Genomic DNA, 27,522 nt, shown 5'->3' with positions numbered 1-27,522 from the left:
GGTCAACTTAGAGGTTAGTGCCTTGACCAACATCAAGCAGCGCCGCAAGACCTTGAAGAATTACATCGAGAGGTTCGAGAGGAAGCCTCGAAGACCAAGAAGGTCGACGACGGACAACGGCATTGCGCTTCTCCAGCGGGAATCCGCAGGACTCCGCCGGAACGAATTACGGCAAGAAGGCGGCGCACAGCCTTCGGGACTTCCGAGCGAGTCAAATATATTAACCTCGAAGAAGCCCGGATCGTGGCTTACGGAGGCTATTATCCCACGGGATAGCGGGATACATGCCGGGAGGTATCGCCCTCGGGTCTTGTCCCGAGCCGCGACCCCTCCAGTGGCATACGGTTCTTGCTACTCCGGATACGACGAGGCAAGCTTTGCCCACCGCATCTTCCCATTACGGCAACCGTCCGGGGTGAATGGACGGGCTCCTTCACGGGCTGCCCCGGCCGCTAGCTTAACGAGGCCTACCCGGGGGTCGAGAAGCAAAGGTCTTCCAAGCGCAGCACCGAGCAGGAGAGAAGCGCCAAAGAAGGGGTACACACCCCAATACACCCGATCACGAGCTCACGGACTCTCGGGAACGTGTATATTTTGCCACAAGGCGAATACGCCTTCTACAGGAGACCCCAGCCATTGTACGAGACGGCTCTGGAGAGATGAGTAAAGGTGCGAGTACCACAACGACATTGGCCACGACACCAATGAGTGTAAAAATCTCAAAGATGAGATTGAGAATCTAATCCGTTTGGGCCACCTCGCAGGTGGATCAAAAATAGGTTGCCCCACCTTAATCCGGGCGAGGTGGCGGGGGTATGCCTCACGGGAACACCGGGGGTACGGCCCGAGTATTGCCTCCGAGGCGTGCTCCGCCGGTGATACCCGGCATATGCCGGACTACCGCCCGGCCTAATGGACGGGTAGCCATGATCTCCGGAGGTCCCCATATCGGAGGAAACACTCGCAAGGAGCGAAAGAGATATGCCGAGGCCGCAAGACACAATGAGGTGTGGGAGGTCACTCAACTCCCGGCTCAAAGGCCTCGGCTAATGGACCAACCCATAACGTTCACGGAAGAAGACCCCCATCGCAAATAAAGTGGTGGCTAGGGTCCTGATTGACAATGGAAGTTCCGTGAACTTGCTCTTCAAAGAAGCCTTCACTGCAATAGGGTTGGCCAGCCAAGGGACCTCTCTCTAGTGGATCGCGGCTCACGGGGTTTAACGGGACAACGCTAATCCCGATGGGAAAAGTCGGGCTCCCGGTTACCTGTGCCGGATACCCCCAAAGCACATTCAAGTATTGCACCTTCGTGGTGGTAGATCGTCAATGACCTACAACGCAATCTTAGGCCGGCCGGCCCTCGTCGACTTTGGTGCGGTCGCAATCCGAGCATTTATGCCTAAAATTCCCTACCCGAGGAAGCGGAGTCGGAACGGGTGAGGGGAAATCAAGGAGAGAGGCCGGGCAATGTTACAATGTTGCCACCCACTTACCGATGCTTACGGTCCGGGGGCCCCACGAGATAGAAGGGTAGAGAGGACGAGTTGGACCCTCGCATAGGGTCAGAAGGGTCGTAGAACCAATGGAGGACGTCGAAGAAATACTAGTGTGCGACGACGGCTCACTGAAAGTACTCCGGATAGGTAAAAGCACGGAATCCGGAGGAAAAAGATAAAATAATAAAAACAACGAAGGGCGCCATCGACATTTTCGCGTGGCGCCAAGAGGACACATGGCCAGCATCAGCCCTCATGTCATCACCCATGTACTCGACGTCAGCCGGACATGCCCCCTGCAATACGACAAGAGACGCCGCTCGACTCGGTGAGCGAGGCCTTAGAGAAGAGGTGGATAAACTTTTGTCCAATAGCATGATCCGCGACGTATACTTATACCTCCGGAGTGGCTGGCCAATCCGATCTGTGCCCGAACGAACGAGACTTGGCGGGTTTGTATAGATTTCACGGATCTAAACAAAGCACCGCCCGAAGGCTCCATTGCCCGGGATCGGCCAGGATGGTGGACGCCACGTCCGGATTTAAGTGTCGTCTTTCATGGATGCCTATGCGGGTACAACCAAATAAAAATGCATACGGCGGACCGGGGAGTGCACTAGCTTCGGGGCCGAGGTAAGGGTATACGTTACCTAGTCACGCCTTTCGATCGAAAACGCCGAGCAACCTATCAAAGAATGGTTGTAGGATGTTTAAAAGCCTCACCAGGGACGAAACATGGAAGTATATGTAGACGACATGCTCGTCAAATCCAAAGCATGCAACGGCCATGCAAGCGACTTAGATGAATGTTTCGAAGTCGTCGAGATACGGCATGAAGCTCAATCCAAAAAATGCACCTTCGAGGTCAAGTCGGGAAAATTCACAGGCTTCATAGTCGACCAAAGGGGATCGAGGCGAACCGGGAGAAAATCAAGCTCTCACTGGACATGCCATCCCCCAAGAAACATAAGGACGTGCAAAGTTTGACGGGAAAGGTGGCCGCCGGCTGGAGCCGCTTTATCTCACGGTCCACGGACAAGTGCATACCCTTCTTTCAACATGCGAAGAAATGCCAAAAGTTCGAATGGACGGATGAATGCGAGGAGGCATTCAAAAGGTTAAAAGACCACATGGCCAAACCTCCTATCCTATCAAAACCGAGTCCTTGGAGAAGACTTGTTCCTTTACTTGGCCGTCTCAGAGCATGCGGTCGATCTTTGCATCGAATCCGGGAGGAAGAAAAATTCAGCACCCCGTGTACTACGTTAGTAAACGCATGGTAGGTGCGAGACAAGATACCCGGTTATTGAAAAATTAGTATTACGCATACGATGGCATCAAGGAAGTTGAGACCATACTTCCAAGCCCATCAGATCGAATTTTGACCAATCATCCACTCGGCAAGTTCTCCGAAGGCTTTGAAGCATCCGGAAGACTCCTCAAGTGGGCAATGGAGCTGAGTCAGTTTGACTTACTTTACGTGCCCCGGATTTCCATAAAAGGCCAAGCCTTGGCAGACTTCATCACCGAATGTAATGAAGCCGAGGCAACAGCCGATACACCGAAGCAACCCATCCCCACTTGGAGAGTATTTGTGGATGGAGCTTCTAATGAAAACGGTTCAGGAGCCGGAGTGGCTATGATATCACCTACTGGATTGCGGCTCCAGGCAGCACTCCGATTCAACTTCACGGCTTCGAATAATGAAGCCGAATATGAGGCACGATAGCGGGGCTAAAATTGGCTAAAATTTGTAGGAGCCAAGAGGGTGGAAGTCTACGGCGATTCTCGGTTGGTCGTAAACCAAGTTTCCGGAGAATACCAAACTCGCGGCGAAAAGATGGCGCGTACGTAACAATAGTCCGAGAGCGCTCCACGAGTTCACGGACTATAAAATAGAAAGAATCCCGAGAAAAGAACGCTCACGCGGGACTGCAGCTAAGTTAGCCTCGGACGGCGAAATCGAAGAGCAGGGGTAGTACGATGGAACGCTTGGCGAGCCAAGCATCGAAATAAAAGAGACCACACAAACGGTTGGGCAAGAACCCGGTTGGATGGTCCCCATCATAAAATACATAACCACGAAGTGAGTTGCCCCGAGAGAGGGCTTGTCTCGAAAGATTCGATATCGGGCTCATCGTTATGTAATGATGGATCAAATTCTCTAGAAGAGGACTCGGCATGCCTTATTTAAGGTGTGTATCGGACCACGAAGCTAGACAAATCATCTTTGGAGGTCCATGAAGGGTTGTGGAGATCATACGGGAGGACCACCTCTCAAAGAAAATATTGAGGCGGGGATACTTCCGGCCAACAATGAAAAAGATTGTATAGACTATGTCCAAAAGTGTGACTCGTGCCAAAGGTACGCGAACATACGAGAGCTCCTCCAAATGAGATCACTTTGATGACCGACCCCCCGGCCTTCGCGGTACGGGGCATAGATCTCATCGGGTCTCTACCTACGGGAAAAGGAGGGGTAAAGTATGCAATAGTAGCAGTGGACTACTTCACCAAGTGGACAGAGGCTGAGCCTATGAAGACAATAACTGCTAAGAAGGCGTTGGACTTTGTTATTAAAAACGTAGTGTGTCGCTACGGCTTGCCTCACAAGATAGTCTCAGACAATGGAAAGCAATTTGATTGCGAGGATTTTTGCGGCTTTTGCAACCAACACGGAAGTGGTAAAAAGCTTCTTCGCGGTAGCCGGCCTCAAACAACGGCCGGGCGGAAGCGATCCAATAAAATCCTAAAGGTCACCTTGAAAAAAGAAGGCTGGCTGTAAAAATAAACGCTGAAGAATTGCCAAGGGTATTGTGGGCCTACGGACGACCCCCGAACCACAATAGGTCACTCGCGTTCTCAATGGCATACGGTTGTGAAGCAATGGTCCGGTGGAAATATTATTCCCATCCCACGGGAGGACGACTTACGATCAGGCCACCAATCGAGCTGCTCCAAGAAGCTCTGGATCAAGTCGAAGAACTCCGGGATGAGTCCCAAATACGGATGGCCGCTTATCAAAAGAAGGTGACCAAGTATTTTAACTCCAAGGTTAAAAATAGAAAATTCGCTATTGGGGATATGGTCCTAAGAAGGGTTTTCCCAGCCACCCAAGAACCCGGAGTGGGGGTACTTGGACCAAATTGGGAAGGACCATATGAAATCGAGGACGAAATCGGTTACGGCACTTACAAGCTGAAAAGAATGGACGGAACCCCGAGAGCACGGAATGCCGATCACCTCGGAAAATAGTACCAATAGCGAATTAAACTTAGATTTTGTTCAAAGGGTTTGTACGCGTCCAAATGTATGCCTCCTCTATATTAAATAAAGCGAGTGCCTTAAAAACAAAGTTTCTATGCCACTCGAGGGGGTACTAGGGTATACGCACGGACAAACAAAAACAAACTAAGTAAAATATCACGACCCAAAGGGCGGAGTCAAACTAAGTAAAATATCGACCCGAAAGGGCGGGTCAATCTAAAAAAAAAATATCCGACCCCAAAGGGCGAGGGTCAATCTATCTAAGTAAAATATCCGGCCCCAAAGGGCGGGTCGAAAAATATGCGCAAAAAATAAAGAGCGCAAGTATAAAAACCACTGAGCCAAAGGACGGAGTTGAAATATATAAGTGTGAAAAATAAAGATCGCATATATAAAAATATCCTAGCCCAAAGGGCGGTCATACACATGTAAATGGCCGGGACGGAGCCTTAAGATATAATTGTCTCCCCTTCAAATAAAAGGCCGCCTATATGTAAATTGTTCTAAGGCGGCGACAAATATGTACAAACAAAAAAAAAAGTTATAAGAAGAACGGGTAGAATGCGGGTCGATAATAAGGCGGCTCGGTCAGCCGCGGTGGAAGACGAGGTCCAATCCGTGCCTCGAAGCTCGGCATCGAGCCTCTTCTTCTTTTCCGAAATTTGGCAATCATGTCCTCGGGTTTGGGATAAAAAGTGAGCTTGATACTCGATCATTGGTGGCCCAAGCCATGTAGACACCATCATCGAAGCGCTTCGGGCACGGCGCCGAAACGAGGAGAAAGGAGCTCGACCCTCTTGGCCTTCCACTGGTAGCCGATCTTTGTAATCCCTAAGCTCCTTCAACTCCGCCGGCTAGAGCGGCCTTGGATTCGATATCCGACTGGTGAGTCTCCTCTGAGACCTCACCTTGGCGGCCATTTCATCCAAAGCCTCCACAGCCTCCGCGAAGATCTCGCACTTTGGCCTTCTCGGCGGCCTCGGTTTGAGCCCAGTTCCTCCTGATGATGGGCCTCCATCACGCCTCTCCCGTGGGCCTCGGCACGGATCATGGCCTCGCTGAGCCTCCTCCGGGTGGCCTCCTCTTCCTTGGCCTTGGCCTTCTCTTCCTTGGCCTTGGCCAGCGCTGCCTCCCGGCGCTCGGCGCCTCTGGTAGATCTGCCTCTCCCGTGTGAGGTCTTGGAGGACCTTCCGGACGTCGTTCATGTCCCCAAAGTCGGACGGAGGCGAAGCCATGGTTTATGATGTTCTGGAGAGGCGACCAGCCTCGGCGGCAAGGAACCATAACGAGGTATAAGGAAAAATTTCTCAAAGGAAGAAAACAAAATACAAACAACAAAAGGAACGCAAAAAATTGCAAAGTACTTACTCTTGTGAGGGAATGGGCGGGGTCTGGACACGGAAGATAGAGTTCAAGGAGGCACAAGTGGCAAACGCTTGGGCGCGCGGCGTGTAAGCCGAGAAGCGAACTCATAGGTCATTTCACGCGGCAAAGGGAGCCAAAGTGGGCCCACAGGAGGGGACGGAACCGGTCGTTAAGGGGTCCGAGGTTGAGGTTCCACGGATCATGATAGTCCGGATGGTTGATGCTCGCCTCAACCTCGGCTCGCGAATCCTCCTAAGGGCCTCCACCTCGGCATACCCCGGGAGTACTCGTCCATAGCGTAGTTGTGTTTGGCTATGCGAAGCTCTGCCTCACCTCATCCCCCGGAATCGGGGTAAGATCAATGTGAGGAGGAGCGAGTTTTCCTCCATCGGGGAAACCCGCCAGGCGTCTAGGCCATGAGCGGGAGTGTCGGCCCTCCGAGGCCTCTTCGGCTCGTCACGGGCAATCATCTTGCCCTTACGCTTGCGAATCGAGCCACTTCGGGGCTCCTCCTCGTCCTCCTCTGCTACCCTTTGGAAGGGCTTGAGGCTCTCCGGTACCCTCGGCGGCTTCCTCCGAAGTCCCACCCTTTCCCTTGGCCTTCTCCCGGAAGCACCTCCTCGTCATCCACTAAGTCAATGGTTTCGGGGGGAGCGCCGGAAGGAACCTTCAAGGAAGGAGCCGGGGAGAGGGGTGGCCGAGCCACGGGAGTATGAACCCGGCAAGCTGTTCCGGGATGGCATCCATGGAGGTACTGTTCCAATAAAATAAGCAAGTGTTAGAAGTTCGTGGCCTTATAAAAGGTGCGGCAAATAAACTACTCCTACTAGAACTTCCTAATTCGGCCCTAGCAAAGTCCAGAACTTTAATGCGGCGGCATCATCTCCAAGATAAGCTGTCCAGTGAAACCGATTTGGACGCTATGTAAGACGGACCTAAGGGAATAGGTTTCGGCGGGCCGGAGCCATCATCCGGGACCGACCTAGGTAATCTCTAAGTTCGTAAAATAAAATTCCTTCAAATGATCCCCCCACCGGGTCGACGGCATCTTAAACCTACGGAGACGCTCGTCAAACCCTATGGGCCTATGGTAGTATATTCATCAACGGAAGGAACATAGTGAATTATCGAGGAGACTTACCACCGACCAGGAAGTCTTATGCCGGGAGCACCCGAGAGTTTGGTTCGGGGGGTACGAGGTGGCCAGGGAAGTACGGTTCTCGGAAGAACCTTCAAGACGAAGGGGCCTCCGGCGGAAGGACCCCCAATCTCTTCTTGAAGTATCTTGTCAAAAAATTTAGCTTCGGACTTCCCGCCAATGGCTTGGCTCCTTCGCACCACCGGACTCCCCACGCGAAGCCCTCTCCCGAGAAGGCTGGGCCTTAGAATACGCCTTCTCTGGGCCTTCGGTAGAGATAATCTTGGTACTTCTTCTCTGCCGTAGCAATGAGCTCATCCGGAAGGCCTTCTCCGCATACCGCGCTCTCACATTGGGGCGAGATGACCTTTGAGAGGTTGGAGTCATCCACGGATTGATGAGAAAGGATAAGTTTAGCCTTCACCGCGATTCTCGTGGTGACCGGGCCCAGAACATCAAGATCGGCATGATCGTAGGAGGCGAAGGCTTGGGCCCTTCGAAGGAAAGCTGAGTGGGGAGCGTCCGTGGTAAGGTGGGATCGCACCCACTCCGTGAGAAGCTCCGGGTGGTCCACGGCCACCGAACCGGACGAGAAGAAAAATCGGTGGCGATACTCCTTAACATGAGTACGCCTATTATATGGAACCATCCCCTCGTTAGCGGGGTGGATGCGGGAACCCATAAAAACCATCCTTAAGTTTGTCCCCTTTCTTGGGGACGGATACAAGTTCATAAAAATATAAAATTTCCAGCGGTGAGAGACCCCCGGCCCGCGGGCGGTGTAAAAAATAAATAAGCGTGAGAGCGGGCGGTAAGCTTGAGGAATAAGTTGGTATGGCGCAAGGCCGACAAATACAAGAAAATTCACAAAGTAATCTTGGAGCGGGAGCATGGCACGGCCATCAAATGGGTACGACTCAAGCCCCGAAGCCGTCATAGTTGTGATTAGGCGTCTCCGAGTCACGAGGAGGCCGGTGGAAGGTCACGAGGTAGAGGGTTTGATCCCGGCCACATTAATAATGTTCTCCGAGGCCCGAGGTGAGGGCAAGTCGGGGTCGATCGAAGCTCGGCGCTTCCCCAACCGATTGCGCGGGACTTGTACCCCTCACAGGCAACGGGTCCCGGAGAAACCTCCTCCGGTGTGGCTATGTTTTTCCCTTTCTTCTTCGAAGATTTCGAGCCGGAAACGGACATTTTATGTTGAGAAAAACAAAAAAGAAAAAAACCCAGCCGAGTTAGGCCCCATTACCAAACCCTAAATCGGGAAAAAGGGAGTGGGGGTCCCTAGCCGTGGAAAGAAGGCCCCCTCCGGACACGTGTCACTGGAAAACTGCGGAGAGAATCCACGAACAAGTGTCGGGTGCGATGGTAAAATCGCAGAAAAGTGGTTTTGCAAAAAGGAAAAGAAAAGAGAAAAGCCTTCCTATGCCCTAAGCAATTGATAAACGAAGAACCCATGGCCTTCTTCAAACAAAGCTGTATGCCTACAACAGAGGCATGACAATGGCGACTCTACAACTAACATAGTAAACATAAAGCAGAGCTCGAAGAACTTAAACACTCACACACCCAGAAGCCTCTAAGTGCGAACCCAGAAAACAAACGAAGTAAATGTAAGCATGTTATTATCTAAAGATGCAAGAAACTTATAGTCGATTGTTGAACTGGGGTGCGGGTGTGGTTGAGTGAGAGTTGAGAAGCAACGGCAAAATCGAACAACGGAAAATTAAAAGAAGTGTTTAAGTGTTAAAGCGAGTTGTGCTACTTTGAGGAATTTTCTCTCTGAGAAATTCGAGCAGAAATGGCAAGGAATGGAAAGTAACCGAAATGAAGGAAAGGTGGTGGCTTTTATAGGCAAAAGTGCATGAGGAACAGGCGTCTTCACCTACCAATCGCACGGTGGGGGAAACGCACGATTCGAATTCCCAAAAGATCAACGGGCCAGATCAATCTACCATTAAGGCGGTGGAAACGTTTGAGTATCCGTCTGACACCATCAATGCGCCGCATCAATCATGGGGCGTGAAACGAATCGACCTCTGCAAAAGTGAATCGCCGCATTTAATGCCATTATTAGACACACCTCCACGCGCCCCCAAGTCGTATCGGAAGACCAGGGAGGCGGTGGCCGAAACATTCCTGCAAAAAGGCATATTGCTGCATTAAATGACATCATTTAATTTGCCCCCACGCGCTCGAGGCTCGTGCTAGGGAAACGAGGGGTCAACCAGAGACACTTGAACAAGCCTTGGTTTATTTTTACTAAGTTAACAAGGCTTGGGGGGTAAATGTTGCTCCAAAATTCGCCCAAAATACGTGGACCAGTCAAGAGGGGACACGTGGATCAGATAACTTGGATAGATTTGCTAAGTCTTTTTATGCCACCAGGAAGCGCTATTAGCATGGGTCCCGGAGGAGACACCCGGAGTACAAGTTACTCCTGGAAGCTAGTATAGCGTGAAGGCCCTCCGGGATGTGTCAGGTCTCTCCCGAGAAATCAAGTCGCATTTAATGCTGCATGGGAGGAAGCGTGTTGGGACTGTAACACGCAATAAAGTCTGACGGCACAACCCCCGAACAGCAGCGCTACAGTAATGATCATTTAAGTCTAGCCATGGCTACTCTGCGAAGAGTCACGTCAATCATAAGACAAAAAGGACATTCTCCATAAAAACCCTACAGCACCTAGCGATTTGACCATGCATCACCCATGGTATATTCATCGAAAATGCCCAACTTTATGGATACTTACAGACACATGTGTAAGAACAATTCTAGGGATTACCCCACCAAAACACTATAAATACCCCCTCAAAGCTCATTTAAGGGGGTCGGAGGATCTTGGTTGCAACAGAGCAAGAAGAGAAAAAACTCACCAAGAACATTCTCTGTATTTAAGAGAAAAACATTCTCTCAAGTGTAGAATCTGTATTAAATATATCCATTAATAGCAGTGGCTCGTGGACTAAGGCTCATTAACGCCCCAACCACGTAAAAAGTCTTCATCTCACTTTCTTACAGCTCCTATTATAATTATATTTTAATAGTTGCCGAAAATCTCGGTCAACACTAATTATTATTTCTAATATTAAAATAGGAAAATATCATTGATTGTGAAATTAATTGTTTAATAATTAATTTTGGTACAATTCAATTTAATAATATTTTTCCTAGTATTAAACTAGAAATTAATAATTAAGTCTTCTCTATACTTAATTATTTATTTCTTGAATTTAATACATTTAATTAAATTGAAAACTAAATATCTAAGTTGATTTTCATAATGATACTTAAATATTGTTATTTTCATGACATTTAATTAAATAGAAATTATTTTAAGTTGGTTATTTTAATAACAACTTAAATTTGAATAATTTTCAAAATATATTTTATTTATTTTATTAATCAATATTTTTGAAATTGCATTTGATTATCCAAGATGATTTTGAATTTATCTTGAAAAATAGATTAAAGTTGTAAATTAATTATTTATTTAATTAATTTTTGAATCAACTTAAATCAATGATTTTTTCATTTAATGATTAATAAAGGAACTAAAATATATTATTATTAAAAATTGAATTATTTAGTCAAAGAAAATCTAGATAGATAGTATTCTTGCTTGAAGTATTTTTTCTAGTAAAGATTAATTTGTTTTTTAATGTATTTCGAAAATTGTATAATTTTATACTTTAATTTTTCGAAATACAATATATATATTTATAGAAAATTTAAATTTGAGTTGCAAATTAATTTAAATTAATACAACTTAAATTAAGTAATTTTCTTAATATTTATTTAAAAATTAATAAATACTAAGATGGAAATAATTCATTTTATTTTCTTAACCATCTAAGTTTAATTTTATAAATATTAAATTAAATTTTATTTAGAACTTTATTCTAAATTTAAAATTTAATTAAATAAATATATATATTTAAAATAAATAAGTAATAGAAGAAAATACATTTTAAATAATGAGCTTTATTATTGTTAAGATATTCGATCTCCATTGTTGGTTTTAGATAGCTTTTGTTTTAGTGAGTAATCCTCCCTAATGGAGGAACGTTCATTAGCAAGTTAGCGCCGTTTAATCTCGAAAGATAAGTATATTTGTAAGTGTTTTATATTAGTATTGATCACCCTAATGGTGGCGACTGTATTTGACTTACAAACACATGAAACAATGGTGAAAGCTCATGAAATAGGAATGACCTTCACTCTCGCCTAAACGGGACAACGTCGGATTCTCTTTTCGATCGAATAAAAGGTTGCTAGAATGATAGCTTTGACTCTCGCCTAAACGGGACACTGATATCAGTTTGTTAAAAACCTTGGAAATTATTTAGGATTGTATTTTTTAGTATTTTCTCTTCTCATTCCTACTTGCTATGTGCTAATAATTTCTGAATAAGATTTTGTGTTAAACCATGATTGATTTCTATTTATTATTTTGTAGTATCCCGAATTGCCATGTCGAATCCCATGTTATCACTGTTGACTGAAAATAAGCTAAATGGATCTAACTTCCCTAAATGGAAAGAGAACATTAATATTGCTCTCATAGGTGAAAGTGCCCTGTTTGTGTTGACTGAGCCGTCTCCTGAACAGCCAGGTGACAATGCAACCAAAGTTGTTAAAGAGAAGTTCGAGCATTGGCAGAATGCTAACAATAAAGCTCGATACTTCATGCTTTCCAGCATGGTTGACACATTGAAAACAAGGTTTGCTAACGCTGTCACGACTGCAGAAATCATGACGCAGTTAACTGAGCTATTCCGTAAGGCATCTATCCAGTCTCGCTTTGACGCGACTAAGAAATTTATTAATGCATTGATGGAACCCCATCAGAATGTGCGTGATCACCTTCTCCAAATGGCAGGTTATTTCTAGGAAGCCCAGAATCATGGTGCTGAAATGGATCACACAACTCAAGTGAGTCTCATCTTGAATAGTTTGACTCCAGATTTTCTGCCCTATACATCAAATTATGTCATGAACAAGAAGGAACAAGACTTTCACACGTTAGTCAATGACCTTCAGACATATGAAAATTTGATTGGAGGACCCAAGAAGAAAGGGAGTAAACCTCAGAATTCTGGAAATGGTAATAGGATGAATAATCCTGAGCCACACGTTGCCTCTACTTCCAAACCCAAGAATAAGAAGAAGTGGAAAAATGCCAAGAAGCGAGCTCAAGCTGTGAAAACAGCTAAGAACAAAAAGGCTCCAGCTTCTGGTGATACACCAAAAGGAAAGTGTTTCTACTGCAATGAGAAAGGCCATTGGAAACCCCAATGTCCTAAGCTTCTTCCAAAGAAACAAGGTATTTCTTTCTATAAACTGATGAGTTTTAGTGAATTATTTTCCATTTGGATTATTAATTCTGGACTACTAACCTTGTTTATTTTTCTGCTTACAGCTCAAGCTTCTTAAACTCAGGTGCTGCTTTAGCGAGTTGGATTTGAAAGCTGGATAATGGGATGGAGTTCGTCAAAGATAAAGAAGAAGCTCATTTATTTACTTTTGAATTAATTGTTTAAATTTTAAAACAATTTGGATTTCAAGTTTGGGATTTTATTCCCTGTTCTTTTCTCATAATGTTGCAAACATTTTTTTTTGAATTCATAATTAAGTTTTTTTTACAAATAAATTACAATCTATGAGTTGAGCTTCATTACTTTATCTTATAAATCAATTACCAATTATTATATTCATTATGTTTGTATGTGTATGTGTTTTTATTATTGATACAAATTCTATAGTTATTTAAACTCTTTACAGAGTTATTACTACATAAACACTAGAAATTATTTCTATGTTTATGAATAATTGTTAATTCTAAAATAATTATTAAGAATTTGTTTAATAAAAAGATCTTTTGATCTGATAGGGGTGGAGAAAAAGTTAAGAATAATATGCAGTTCAACGATCTTTTATATCTAATGAACTCTGGATTACATTCAACTCCACATAATCTCTATAACACTTAGAGAATCATGATCTCTACAACCTTTAGGGGTGGATCATAATCTCTATATACTTAGGGGTGGACTTTATTCCACAACACTCTTTATGACACATAATTTTAAACATGGAAGTAATATAATAAATTAGCTATTATCAGAATAAATCCTTGATCTTGTTTATATGTTCTAGTTTAGATCTACTATTGTAATAGATAATTGTTGACCGAGGTTTTCGGCAACTAATAAAATATTATAAAGTTAGTGAGCTGTAAGAAATTGAGAGAAGGATTTTTACGTGGTTGGGGCGTTAATGAGCCTTAGTCCACGAGTCTTTGTTATTTATGGATGTCTTTAATACAGAGAATGTATTTGGGGAGTGTTTCACTCTTATAAATATAGAGAATGTTCTTGGTGAGTATTTACTCTACTTGCTCATATGCAGCCCAAGATTCTCGATCCCATTTAATGAGCTTTGAGGGGGTATTTATAGTGTTTTTGGTGGGGTGATCCCCAGAATTATCCTTACAAGTATATCTGTAAGTATCCATAAAGTTGGGCATTCCCAATGAATATACCATGGGTAATGCATGGTCAAATCCCTAGGTGCTGCAGGGTTTTTATGTGGAATGTCCTTATTGCCTTTTGACTGATGTGACTCTTCACAGTGTAGCCGTCGCTAGACTTAAATGATCATTACTTTGTAGCTGCTGGTTGGAGGTTGTGCCGTCAGACTTTATTGCGTGTAGCAGTCCCAACATGCTTCCTCCCATGCGGCATTTAATGCGACTTGATTGCTCAGGAAGAACCTGACACCTCGCGGAGATGCCTTAGCATTACTCGAGCTTCCGGGAGCATATGGGGTTCCATACGCCTTCTCCGGGAGCTACGTCCTGGATGCTGCCTTACGACACAAAGACTTAGCAGATTTTGTAACTTGCTTGATCCATGTGTTCTTGTCTGGTTTGTCCACGTACATTGGGCAAAACCAGGGGCAACATTTACCCCCCAAGCCTTGTTTGTTTGACAAATAAAATAAGGCTTGTTCAAGTGCTTCCGGTTGACTCCTCGGTTTCCCGGCACGAGCTTTAAGTGCGTGAGGGTGCATTTAATGATGGCTTTTAATGCAGCGATTCACTTTTTGCAGAGGTCGATTCATTTCACGCCCATTGATTGATACGACGCATTAATAGTGTCAGACGGATACTCAAACGTTTCCACCGCCTTAATTGCAAATCAATCTGGTCAGTTGATCTTTGAGAATTCGAATCGTGCGCTTCCCCCACCATTTGATTGGTAGGTGATGACGCCTGTTCCTCATGCAGCTTTGCCTATAAAAGCCACCACCTTTTCTTCATTTCGGTTACTTCCCATTTCTTGCCAACTTTGCTCAAATTTCCCAGAGAGAAAATTCTCAGACCCAAAACAACGCCTTTAAACACTTTGCAATTTTCTCCAGTTCTTCTTCGTTTGTTACTATCAGTCCTTCTTGTCTTTATTCGATTCACAGCAGGACCCCCAATTTCAACACTTCATCGTAAGTTCTTTGCACCCTTTGCTTTATTATTAAATGGCATGCTGTTACTTATCTGTTTGTTCTTTTCTGGGTTTGCATTCAAAGTTTCTAGGCATGCAAGTGTTTAAATCCTTCATATAATCGGTTTGAGTTTACTGCTCTAGTGATAGGATTACTGTTGTCACACGTTTGTTGTTATTTTTTGTAGAAGACCATACGTTCTTCGTATAATGGTTGCTTAGGGCATAGGACAGACTTTTTTCTTTCTATCATCTACCTTTTCTTTTTCTTTAGTGTGCAAGGCCATCTTCTGTGAATTTATTGCACCCCACTCTTGTCCAGGGAATCCTCCCAGGGTTTCCTGTATGACAGGTGTCCGGAGGGGGCCTCTTTCCAGCGGTTAGGGGACCCCCATTCCCTTTTTCTTGGTTTAGGGTTTGGTATGGGGCCTAACTGCTGGAATCTTACTCTTTTTACAGAATTGAAAAATGTCTGCTTTTGGCTCAAAATCATCGAAGAAGAGCGGTAAGTGCCTGGCTACCCTCGAGGAGGTCTCCCTGGGTCCTGTTGCCCAGGAGGGGTACGAGTCTCGGGCGACCGGATGGGAGGCGGCCGAGCTTCACTCCACTCTAACCTGTCCCCATCAGTTGGAGAACATCGTGGAGGTAGGTGGAATCAAGCCTTCCACATCAGGGACCTACCATCGGCCACCTCGCAACGCGGAGACGCCCAATCACAATTACGGCGGCTTCGGGGCCTGGAGCCAGACGCATCTGATGGCTGGGGCCATGCTTCCTCTTCAAGATTACTTTGTTAATTTCTTAGTTTTTGTCGGTCTTGCGCCATACCAACTCATTCCCCAAGCATACCGCCTGCTTTCAGGCTTATTTATTTTTTATTCTGCCCAAGGATGGGGATCTCCCCGCCCGGCAGAAATATTGTATTTTTATGAACTTGTTTCCATCCCTAAGAAGGGGGACAAACTTAAGGACGGTTTTTACGGGTTCCGGGCCCACCCTGCTAATGAGGGGGTGGTCCCGTATAATAGGCAGACTCATGTTAAGGAGTATCGCCATCGTTTTTTCTTCTCCTCCGGGTTCCGGGCAGTGGACCATCCGGAGCTCCTCACTGAGTGGGTCAGGATTCCTCCTTACGAACGGACTGCACCTACTCAGGTCTTTCTTCGGAGAGCCCAGGCCTTTGCCTCTTACGACCGGGCTGATCTTGACGTCGGGGGCCTGGTCACTACGGAGAACTGCAGGAAGGCAAAGCTCATCCTTCCGCACCAATCCGTGGAGGACTCTAACCTTTCCCGGGTTATCTATCCCAACGTGAGGGCGCCGGTCGCGGAGAAGACCTTCCGGGATGAGATCATTGCCACTGCAGAGAAGAAGTACCAGGAGTATCTCTACCGGAAGGCTCAGGAGAAGGCATACTCTAAGGCCCAGGCGGCTTCCGGGAGGTCACTTTGCGTGGGGAGCCCGGTTGAGAGAAGTGTTGGGTTTTATGCCCTAAATAATACTCATTTCAATATAATCAGATTTACTTATTAATATAGATCAGAAATAACATTTAATGTTGCATGGTTCACATGATTTATTTCATCATTATATGTACATAATGTATGAATTCATCAGAAACCCTTTTCACATACTTGATCCTGTTTATTGTGCCGTCAACACATTGGAAAGTAAACATGACTATGTGAATAAAGTTTCCTAGATTTATCAGACATAGGGTTTTACTGATATGATAATCTACAACAGAGTTTACTTGTATTTGGAGAAATACTATGTTCTTTCCAGAACATTGGTTAAAGTAAAACTCAGGTTGGATGCATGGAGTATGCATCGGAAGGGACCGATATTGAACTTTGACTTAGATTTATTAAACTTACCGTAATATCTATTCAAGTCAATATTGCCTAGTTGATCCTAAATCAAATGATCTTAATCCTGTTATGATTAGGCTCAATCTCGAGAGCCTATTCGTGTTCTTTGATTTGTTAGTTAAGCCTACTTTTAGGTCAGGGTGATACGTACATTTTGGGAACACGGTAGTGCAATTGAGTGGGAGCGCTAACATAAACATGGAATCTATAGCTTCTATCTGGCGAATAGTAAGCAAAGGATGATCTCCTTCGAGCTTGACCAAACGAACATAAATGGTGGAGTACTCATTTCACATAAGCTGAAATATCATTTATACGGGGTCAAGTGTTTTAAGGATAAAATACATTGTAGGGTGTAACGGTAATCTAATCCCTTTACAGTGTAGATCATTCATATAGAGGATCATTGATCACATTAGGATTATAACAATGGATAACTAATGATGTGTCTATATGGTGGAACATATAGAGCAGTCTATATACTGAGAGTGCAATTCTAAGTTCTATGCGTGGATTCAACGAAGAATTAATAAGTCAGTGAATTTTAGTCTTAAATTCTTGATCTACTTATTGGAAGATCGGTTATATAGACCCATGGTCCCCCCACTAGTTGAGATAATATTGCTTGTAAGATTCATGTAATTGGTTTTGATTAATCAATTATAATTCTCAAATTAGACTATGTCTTTTTGTGAATTTTTCACTAAGTAAGGGCAAAATTGTAAAGAAAGAGTTTATAGGGGCATATTTGTTAATTATGATACTTTGTATGGTTCAATTAATAAATATGATAAATGACAATATTATTTAATAATTATTTATAGTTATTAAATAGTTAGAATTGGCATTTAAATGGTTGAATTAGAAAGTTGGCGTTTTTGAGAAAATCAGATGCAGAAAAGATAAAACTGCAAAATTGCAAAAAGTGAGGCCCAAATCCACTAGTATAGGGCCAGCCACTTTTGTAGGAAATTTAAACTGATATTTTCATTATTTTAATGCCAAATAATTCAAACCTAACCCTAGTGGAATGCTATAAATAGATAGTGAAGGCTTCAGGAAAATTACACTTAAATTTTCTACTTTTCCTTCAGAGAAAAACCTGAGCCTTTCTCTCTCCCTATCTTTATCTGCCACTTCTTCTTTCTCTTCCCTCTTGAATTTCGAAATCCTTAGTGTATGAGTAGTGCCCACATACAGCAAGTGATACCTCAATCATAGTGAGGAAGATCGTGAAGAAAGACTTTCAGCAAGAAGGAGGATTCAGCATCAAAGATTCAGAGAAAGAGATCCAGGTTTAGATATTGATAATGCTCTGCTACAGAAAGGAATCAAGGGCTAGATATCTGAACGGAAAGAGTCATATTATTCCGCTGCACCCAATGTAAGGTTTCTTAAACTTTATATGTGTTTATTTTATCGTTTTAGAAAGTTCATATTTAGGATGTTAATAAACATACTTGTGAGTAGATCTAAGATCCTGGTAAAATAATTTCCAACAAGAAGAAGCCAGGCGATCGCCGGGAAGCCCCTTCATATTGGGGACTCAGCGGAGAGAAGGGCTCCCAGGCCACAGCCTTTGGCTCAGGAGCCGAACACTGGGGCTCCTGGTGCCAGCACTACCGGCGCCGGCGGTAAGTCTCCTTTAGTAGTTCATTATGTCCCTTCTGTTGGCGAGTATTCCAGTCTTAGGCCCGTAGGCTTCGACGAGCGTCTATATAGGTTTAGGATGCCCTCGACCCGGTGGGGAGATCATTTGAAGGAGTTTTATTTTTCCAACTTAGGAGATTTCCTAGGTCGGTCCTGTATGGGTTCTGGTCCTCTGGAGCCCGTTCCCTTAGGCCCTTCAGCTTATATTACATCCAGCTGGTTCCGGCCTTTGGACAGCTATCTCGGAGATGATGCTGCCAGCATCAAAATTCGGAACTTTGCTAGGGCCGAATTAGAGAGTTAGGGTAGGACTAGCTTGCTTGTCATATCTTGTGTTGGTGGTTTCCCACGGGTGTTCTAACACTTGCTTTCTTTTGTCGTAGCAGGTGCTTCTATGGACGCCATTTTGGCCGAACTTGCCGGGGTTCACACTCCTGAGGCTCCTCCTCCCTTTACTTCTTCCCCGATGGCCCCCGCTTTACAAATTTAGGAGGTGCTGCCGGGAGAAGGTCAAGAAAAGCAATGGGGCTTTTCTGAGGAAGTTGAAGAAGGTGCAGGAGGGCTCCAGGCTCTTCCTGAGGAAGCTGAAAAAAGTGAAGAAGAGCAAGAAATTGCTCTGATTCGCAAACGTAAAGGCAAAATGATTGCCCAGGAGGAGCCCAAGCAGCCTCGGAGAGCTGATACTCCGGCCCACGGTCTCGATGGTGGGGTCTCTCCTATGGAAGAATATACTGTCCCTCCCAATATTGTGCTGACTCCGGTTCCTGGAGATGAGGCTAGACAGGAGCTCCGGATAGCTAAACACAACTACGCCATGAACGAATACTCCCGGTGGTATGCTGAGGTGGAAGCTTTTCGGAGGGTCTTGCGGGTTGAGATGCAAGACACCATCAACAACCCGGAATACCAGAATCCGTGGGACCTAAATTTGGACCCCCTGTCGGACTGGTTCCGTCGCTTCCTTGGGCCCACTTTAGCTCCCTTTGCTGCGGAGATGACTGGCGAGTTTGCGTCTCAGCTTACCCGGTGTGCACCTAAGCGGTTCGCTACTTGTGCATCCTTGAACTCCATCTACCAAGTCCAGGCTCTCAGCCACTCCCTCACCGTGGTAAGTATTTTGTAGTTTGCTTTTCCCCTTATTGTTTTCTTTTTTGGAGATTCTTTCTTATACTTGCATTGTTTTTTAGCTTGCTGCTGAGGCCGGCCGTCTCTCCAAGAACATAATCAACCATGGCTTCGTTCTGTCTTATTTTGGGGACATGGACGAAGTCAGGAAGATTCTTCAAGATCTTACTGCTGAGAGGCGGCTTTATCAAGAGGCGTTTGAGCGCCGGGAGGCCGCTGCCAAAGCTAATGAGGAAGAGGCTAAGCGGAGGGAAGCCCAGGCGGAGGCGATGATCCGGGATGAGGCCCTCCGGAGAGACAGGCTGGAGGCCAGGCACCAGGAGGAGCTGAGGGCAGAAGGTGAGGCCACTGCATAGGCCAGGCTGGAGCTTCGGGAGGCCAGGGAAGCCTTGGATGAGATGGCTGCCAAGGTGAGATCCTTAGAGGAAACTCACCAGGAAAACTTAGAATCCAGGGCCACTCTGGCCGCGGAGCTGAAGGAGCTCAGGGACTTCAAGGAACAAGCCTCAAAGAAGGCAAAAAGGGCTGAGCTTCTTTCTCCCGTTTCCTGCAGCCGGTGCACCAAGCGTTTTGATGATGGCGTCTTCATGGCTTGGTCTACCAATGACCAGAATATCAAGCTTACCTTCTACCCCAAACCTGTGGAGATGATCGCCAAATTCCGAGAGAAGAAGAAAAAGCTTGATGCCATGGTGGAGGCACGCATCGGACCTCGTCTCCCTCCGCGCATCGATTAGGCCGCTTTGAGATTAACCCAGTACAACCAGGATTTCACCCACTTCTCCTTTTTTTTTCTTTATATATATTTGTTTATATACAGCTATTTTGAGACAATATTTATATAGCTGTTTTTATTTAAAGGGGAGACAATTTCTAAGGCCTGTCCCCGGGCCATTTGTATATATTTTGACCTGCACTTTAGGGCTAGGATATTTATACGTGATCTTTTTTGATGCACATATTTCTCTTTTTGACCTGTCCTTTGGATCAGGATTTTTATACTTATGCTTTTTTATTTTTGTGCATACTCTTTTTGACCTGCCCTTTGGGTCAGGATATTTTACCTAGTTTGTTTTCTGTCTGTCCGTGCGGTATACCCTAGTACCCCCCTGAGTGGCATAGAAACTTTATTTTTAAGGCACTCAGTTTTATTCAACATGTGGAGGATGTATACATTTAGACGGTACAAACTCTTTAAACAAAGTCTAAGTTACATTCTTGGCTATTGGTAATATTTTCTGAGGTGATCGGCATTCCAGGCCCTTGGCACAATGGTTCCATCCATTCTTTTTAGCTTGTAAGTGCCTGAGCTGATTTTGTCCTCAATTTCATATGGTCCTTCCCAATTTGGCCCAAGTACCCCCACTCCGGGTTCTTGGGTGGCTGGGAAGACTCTTCTTAGGACCATATCCCCAATAGCAAATTTTCTGTTTTTAACTTTAGAGTTAAAATACTTGGTCACCTTCTTTTGATAAGCTGTCATCCGTATTTGAGACTCGTCTCGGAGTTCTTCAACTTGAGCCAAGGCTTCTTGAAGCAAAGCTTGATTCGTGGCTGGATCGTAAGTCGTTCTCTTGTGGGACGGGAATAACGTTTCTACCGAGACCATTGCTTCACAACCGTACGCCATTGAAAAAGGCGAGTGACCGGTCGTGGTCCTGGGGGTCGTCCGGTAGGCCCATAACACTCTTGGCAACTCTTCAGGCCAGTTGTTTTTGCAGGCTAGCAGCTTTTTCTTCAAGGTGACCTTTAGGATTTTATTGACTGCTTCCGCTTGACCGTTTGTTTGAGGTCTGGCCACCGCGGAGAAGCTTTTCACCACTCCGTGTTGGTTGCAGAAGTCAGTAAATTCCTCGCAATCGAATTGCTTTCCATTGTCAGAGACTATTTTGTGAGGCAAGCCATATCGACACACTATGTTTTTGATAACAAAGTCTAGTGCTTTTTTAGCAGTTATGGTCTTCATGGGCTCAGCCTCCGTCCATTTGGTGAAGTAGTCTACTGCTACTATTGCATACTTTACTCCTCCTTTTCGTGTTGGCAGGGACACAATAAGATCTATTCCCCATACTTGGAAGGGCCAGGGACTAGTCATCAGGGTGATTTCATTTGGAGGAGCTCTCGGTATGTTCGCGAACCTTTGACACGAATCACACTTTTGGACGTAGTCTATGCAATCTTTTTTCATTGTTTGCCAAAAGTACCCCTGTCTCAATATTTTCTTTGAGAGACTGGGTCCTCCCGTATGATCTCCACAGAACCCTTCGTGGACCTCTAGCATGATTTGTCTAGCTTCAGGGTCCGATACACACCTTAAATAAGGCATGGTGAGTCCTCTTCGGTAGAGAATTTGATCCATCATTACATAACGATGAGCCTGATACTGAATCTTCCTAGACAGTGCCCTTTCTTGGGGCAACTCACCTTTTGTTATGTATTTTATGATGGGGACCATCCAGCTGGGTTCTTGCCGAACCGTTATTGTGGTCTCTTTTATTTTGATGCTTGGCTCTGCCAAGCGTTCCACTGGTACTACCCCCAACTCTTCGATTTCGCTATCTGAGGCTAACTTAGATAGACAGTCCGCGTGAGCGTTCTTTTCCCAGGGGATTCTTTCTATTTTGTAGTCCGTGAACTCGTGGAGTAGCTCCCCGACTATTGTTACGTACGCGGCCATTCGCTCGCCGCGTGTTTGGTATTCTCCTGATATCTGGTTTACGACCAGAGGGAATCACTATAGACTTCCACTCTTTTAGCTCCTACGTTTTTCTAATTTCAGTCCTGCTATTATGGCTTCATATTCGGCCTCATTATTTGAAGCTGCGAAGTCGAACCGTAGGGCCGCCTGGAGCCGCAGTCCGGTTGGTGATATCATCGCCACTCCGGCTCCGGAACCATTTTCATTGGAGGCTCCATCTACAAATACTCTCCATGTGGGGATTCGCGGTACCGGCATATTCACGGTAGCCTCGGCTTCGTTGCATTCAGTAATAAAGTCCGCCAAGGCTTGGCCTTTTATAGAGATTCGGGCTATGTAGTGCAAGTCAAATTGACTTAGCTCCATTGCCCACTTGAGGAGCCTTCCGGATGCTTCAGGTTTTTGGAGGACTTGCCGGAGCGGGTGGTTGGTCATTATCTTGATCGGATGTGCTTGGAAGTATGGCCTCAATTTCCTTGATGCCATCAGGAGGCAAAAAACCAGCTTTTCAATGATTGGGTACCTTGCTTCGGCTCCTATCATGCGCTTACTGACATAGTACACAGGATGCTGAGTTTTCTCTTCTTCCCGGACTAGGGCAGCACTGACCGCGTGTTCGGAGACAGCCAAATATAGAAATAGGTCTTCTCCGAGAACGGGTTTTGATAGGATAGGGGGCTTGGCCATGTGCTCTTTTAGTTTTTTGAATGCCTCCTCGCACTCGTCCGACCATTCAAACTTTTAACACTTCTTCAATATGTTGAAGAAGGGTGTGCACTTGTCCGTGGACCGTGAGATGAAGTGGCTTAGGGCAGCTACCTTTCCGGTCAGGCTCTGCACATCTTTATGCTTTTTGGGGGATGGGATGCTCAGGAGAGCCTGGATTTTTTCCGGATTTGCCTCAATCCCCCTTTGACTGACGATGAAGCCCAGAAACTTTCCTGACTTGACCCCAAAGGTGCATTTCTTTGGGTTGAGCTTCATGCCGTATCTCCGGACCACTTCGAAGCATTCCTCTAAGTCGCTTGCATGGCTGTTGCATGCTTTGGACTTGACGAGCATGTCATCTACATAAACCTCCATATTTCGCCCCAAGAGGCCTTTGAACATCCGGTTGACCATTCTCTGGTAGGTTGCTCCGGCGTTTTTCAGTCCGAAGGGCATGACTAGGTAACAGTATACCCCCTTATCGGTCCTGAAGCTAGTGCACTCCTGGTCCGCCGTATGCATCTTTATTTGATTGACCCAGCATAGGCGTCCATGAAGGATAGTAGTTTGAATCCAGAAGTGGCGTCTACCATCTGGTCGATCCTGGGCAACGGGAAGCAGTCCTTCGGACAAGCTTTGTTTAGATCAGTGAAATCTATACAAACTCGCCAAGTTCCGTTCGGCTTGGGCACCAGGACCGGATTGGCTAGCCACTCCGGATAGTATACGTCGCGGATCATGCCGTTAGTCAAAAGTTTCTCCACCTCTTTCTCCAGAGCCTCGGCTTTCATCGAGTCGAGCGGGCGTCGCTTTTGCTGGACGGGGGGCATGTCCGGATTGACGTTGAGTACGTGGGTGATGACATGAGGGCTTATGCCAGTCATGTCTTCTTGGCGCCATGCAAAGATGTCGATGGCGCCCTTCAGTGTTTTTATTATTTTCTCTTTTTCCTCCGGATCTAGGTTCTTCCCCAGCCGGAGTATTTTGGTGGAGTCGAGGTCGCACACTGATAATTCCTCAATATCCTCCATCGGTTCCACAATTTTTTCGGACCCCACACAGGGGTCTAATTCTTCTTCAGCCACTTTTGGCTCAACTGATTCCCGGACCATTAGTACGGGCATGTGGGTTGCGACATTGTAACATTGTCTTGCTTGCCCCTGGTTTCCCCTCACCGTCCCGATTCCGGATTCCTGGGTGGGGAAATTTAGGCGCAGGTGCCGAATCGATGTGACTGCGCCAAAATCTACCAAGGCCGGTCGGCCTAGGATCGCGTTGTAACCGGTCAGAAAGTCCACCACCACGAAAGTGCAGTATTTAAATGTGCTTTGGGGGGTGTCCGGGCACAAGGTGACTGGGAGCCTTACTTTTCCCATTGGGATAAGTGTCGTCCCATTAAACCCTGTGAGTTGGGACCCACTAGGCGAGAGGTCTCATTCCGTCAAGCCTATTGCGGTGAAGGCTTCCTTGAAGAGTAGGTTCACGGAACTTCCATTGTCAATTAAGACTCTGGCCACCACTTTATTCGTGATGGGGGTCTCTATGACCAATGGGTCATGATGATGGAAGCGCACTGTCCTGGCGTCTTCTTCCGTGAACGTGATGGGTTGGTCCATCAGCCGGGGCCTTTGAGCTGGGAGTTGAGTAACCTCCCAAACCTCATTGTGTTTCACGGCCCCTGCGTATCGTTTAAGCTCCTTGCGAGTAGTTCCTCCGATATGGGGACCTCCGGAGATCATGGCTACCCTCCCATTAGGCCTGGGCGGCAGACCGGGGATGTGCTGGGCATCGCCCGTGGGAGCAGCTGGAGCTAATGCTCCTGCTGTACTCCCCGGTGTTCCCTGATGCACAACCACAGTCGCCTGGCCCGGATTAAGGTGGGGCAACCTATTTTTGATCCACTCGTAGAGGTGGCCTAACCGGATTAGATTTTCAATCTCGTCCTTGAGATTCTTGCATTCATTGGTGCTATGACCGATGTCGTTGTGGTACTCGCATCTTTTGCTCGGATCTCTCCGGGAGCTATCCTTGTACAACGGTTGTGGCCTCCGGTAGTGTGTATTTTTCCTAGTAGCAAAGTACACACGCTCTTGGGAGTCCGATAGTTCCGTGTATTGAGTGTACTGGGGGGTGTACCCCCTTTTCTGGCGTTTCTCCCCCGTCTGGGTGCTACCTTTGGAGGACCTTTTACTCCTCGAACCCTGGGAAGGGCCTGCCAGGCTAGCAGCCGGAGCAGAGTGCGAAGGAGTTTGTCCATTCATTCCAGACGGGTTGCCGAAATGGGATGATGCTGGTGCCAAGGCCTGGCCCTGACTATATCCGGGGGTAGCAGAGAATTGTATGCCACTTGTTTGTGGAGTTGCGGTTGGGGTAGTACCCGAGGGCGATACTCCGGGCATGTACCCTGCTATCCCGGTGGGGTAGTATCCTCCGTAAGCCACGATTTGGGCTTCTTTGAGGTTGATATATTTTTGGACTCTCTTCTGGAAGTCCTGAAGGCTAGCAACTCCTTCTTGCTGTAGTTCATTCCAGAAAAGAGTCCCAGTGCGGATACCTGCTTGGAGAAGCACAAGCTGTTGTCCATCGTCAACTTTCTTGGTTTTCGAGGCTTCCTCTCGGAACCTCTTTATATAATTCTTCAAGGTCTCGGTGGGCAGTTGCTTGATATTAGTCAAGGCACTGACCTCCAGGTTGACCTTTCTTGCGGCGACAAACTGTCTCCGGAAGTTGGTCTATAGCTTGTTCCAATAGCCCACTGATCCCGGTTCTAGTTTTTTGAACCATTCCTCCGCGGACCCACTTAGAGTAAGCAGGAAGCACAAACATTTGGCGTCATTGCTGACTCTCATGACCGTCATGACGCGGTTAAACCGTGACAAGTGGTCGCTAGGATCGGAGTTCCCGGTGTAAGCTGCCATTTCTGGCATCTTGAAGTTCTTAGGGAGTTCCGCCTCTAGGATGTGCTTAGCACATGGCTCTCGGTCCTCGCTGTCTGAGTCAGAGTCATCTCCTTTCTGTCTCCGGGAGACTCGGGCAATGTCTTTTCGAAGTATGGCGAGTTCTGCCATAATTCCTTCATTAAACGTACCCGTGGAGACCGCGGGTCCATATCTTTTTTGGTCAAGGTGATTTCGGAGATCACCTTGGTTCCCATTGATTTGATTTCTCAGATCAATGGGAGGACACCTCTGTCCTCTTCTCCCTCTACCCCCGGGCTCTTGGTGCACGGAAACGCTTTTTCGGTCTTCTCGATCCTGGTGGCCAAAGCTCCCTTTTGGGGCTTGCCCCTCTGCGGACCTTTCCCTTTAGGGAAATCTGAGCGGACCTTTCGCAGATCCTGCGCCTTTTTCTTTCGCCCTGCGGTAGAGGTAGGGTTTTTTGTTTGGTTCCCTTCAGCAGGGTACCTTATAGGGCTAGGCTTCCTAGACTTCTGCTGTTGGGAGCTAGGCGAGGACGTGGTTCCTTGCTAAGTCCAGCAGTCATTGCCTTGGGGTGCACGTGAATGCCAGCCGCCTCCATGGCTTTTTGCATGGCCAGCATTAGTTCTTGCATTTTCTAATTTTGTGCTTTCTGAGCTTCGATCTCGGCTTCGTGATCGATAGCTTTTTGTCTAAGAAGCACCAATTCCGAGTAACTACCTTCGTCGTAGGCATACTAATCGAGGTTTCCCTCGTAGTCATCATCTGGAATTCCTTCTTCTTCCTCGGAACCCTCAGCTGCTCTTGAGGCTACATCTTCCTCATTCGGGTCTTGAGCATCTTCTAGAGGGCAAGGCTGACGAGTACTTCTAGTCTCCACAATGTTTGTGAAGTCAAGTGTTCGTTTACAGTAGCTTTCTTCAGCTCTCAATGAAAGCACCAAAATGTTGACCGAGGTTTTCGGCAACTAATAAAATATTATAAAGTTAGTGAGCTGTAAGAAATTGAGAGAAGGATTTTTACGTGGTTGGGGCGTTAATGAGCCTTAGTCCACGAGTCTTTGTTATTTATGGATGTCTTTAATACAGAGAATGTATTTGGGGAGTGTTTCACTCTTATAAATATAGAGAATGTTCTTGGTGAGTATTTACTCTACTTGCTCATATGCAGCCCAAGATTCTCGATCCCATTTAATGAGCTTTGAGGGGGTATTTATAGTGTTTTTGGTGGGGTGATCCCCAGAATTATCATTTCAACTATATCTGTATGTATCCATAAAGTTGGGCATTCCCAATGAATATACCATGGGTAATGCATGGTCAAATTCCTAGGTGCTGCAGGATTTTTATGTGGAATGTCCTTATTGCCTTTTGACTGATGTGACTCTTCACAGTGTAGCCGTCGCTAGACTTAAATGATCATTACTTTGTAGCTGCTGGTTGGAGGTTGTTCCGTCAGACTTTATTGCGTGTAGCAGTCCCAACACGCTTCCTCCCATGCGACATTTAATGCGACTTGATTGCTCAGGAAGAACCTGACACCTTGCGGAGATGCCTTAGCATTACTCGAGCTTCCGGGAGCATATGGGGTTCCATACGCCTTCTCCGGGAGCTACGTCATGGACGCTGCCTTACGGCACAAAGACTTAGCAGATTTTGTAACTTGCTTGATCCACGTGTTCTTGTCTGGTTGGTCCACTACATTGGGCAAAATCAGGGGCAACAATAATGATACCAATAAAGTTCTTTGATAATGTATCACACTACCTTAATTGAGTGGCA

The sequence above is a fragment of the Cannabis sativa genome, chromosome 9 (genome assembly GCF_029168945.1).
Source record: "Cannabis sativa cultivar Pink pepper isolate KNU-18-1 chromosome 9, ASM2916894v1, whole genome shotgun sequence".
NCBI lineage: Eukaryota > Viridiplantae > Streptophyta > Magnoliopsida > Rosales > Cannabaceae > Cannabis > Cannabis sativa.
Note: the sequence above shows the minus strand (reverse complement) of the source record.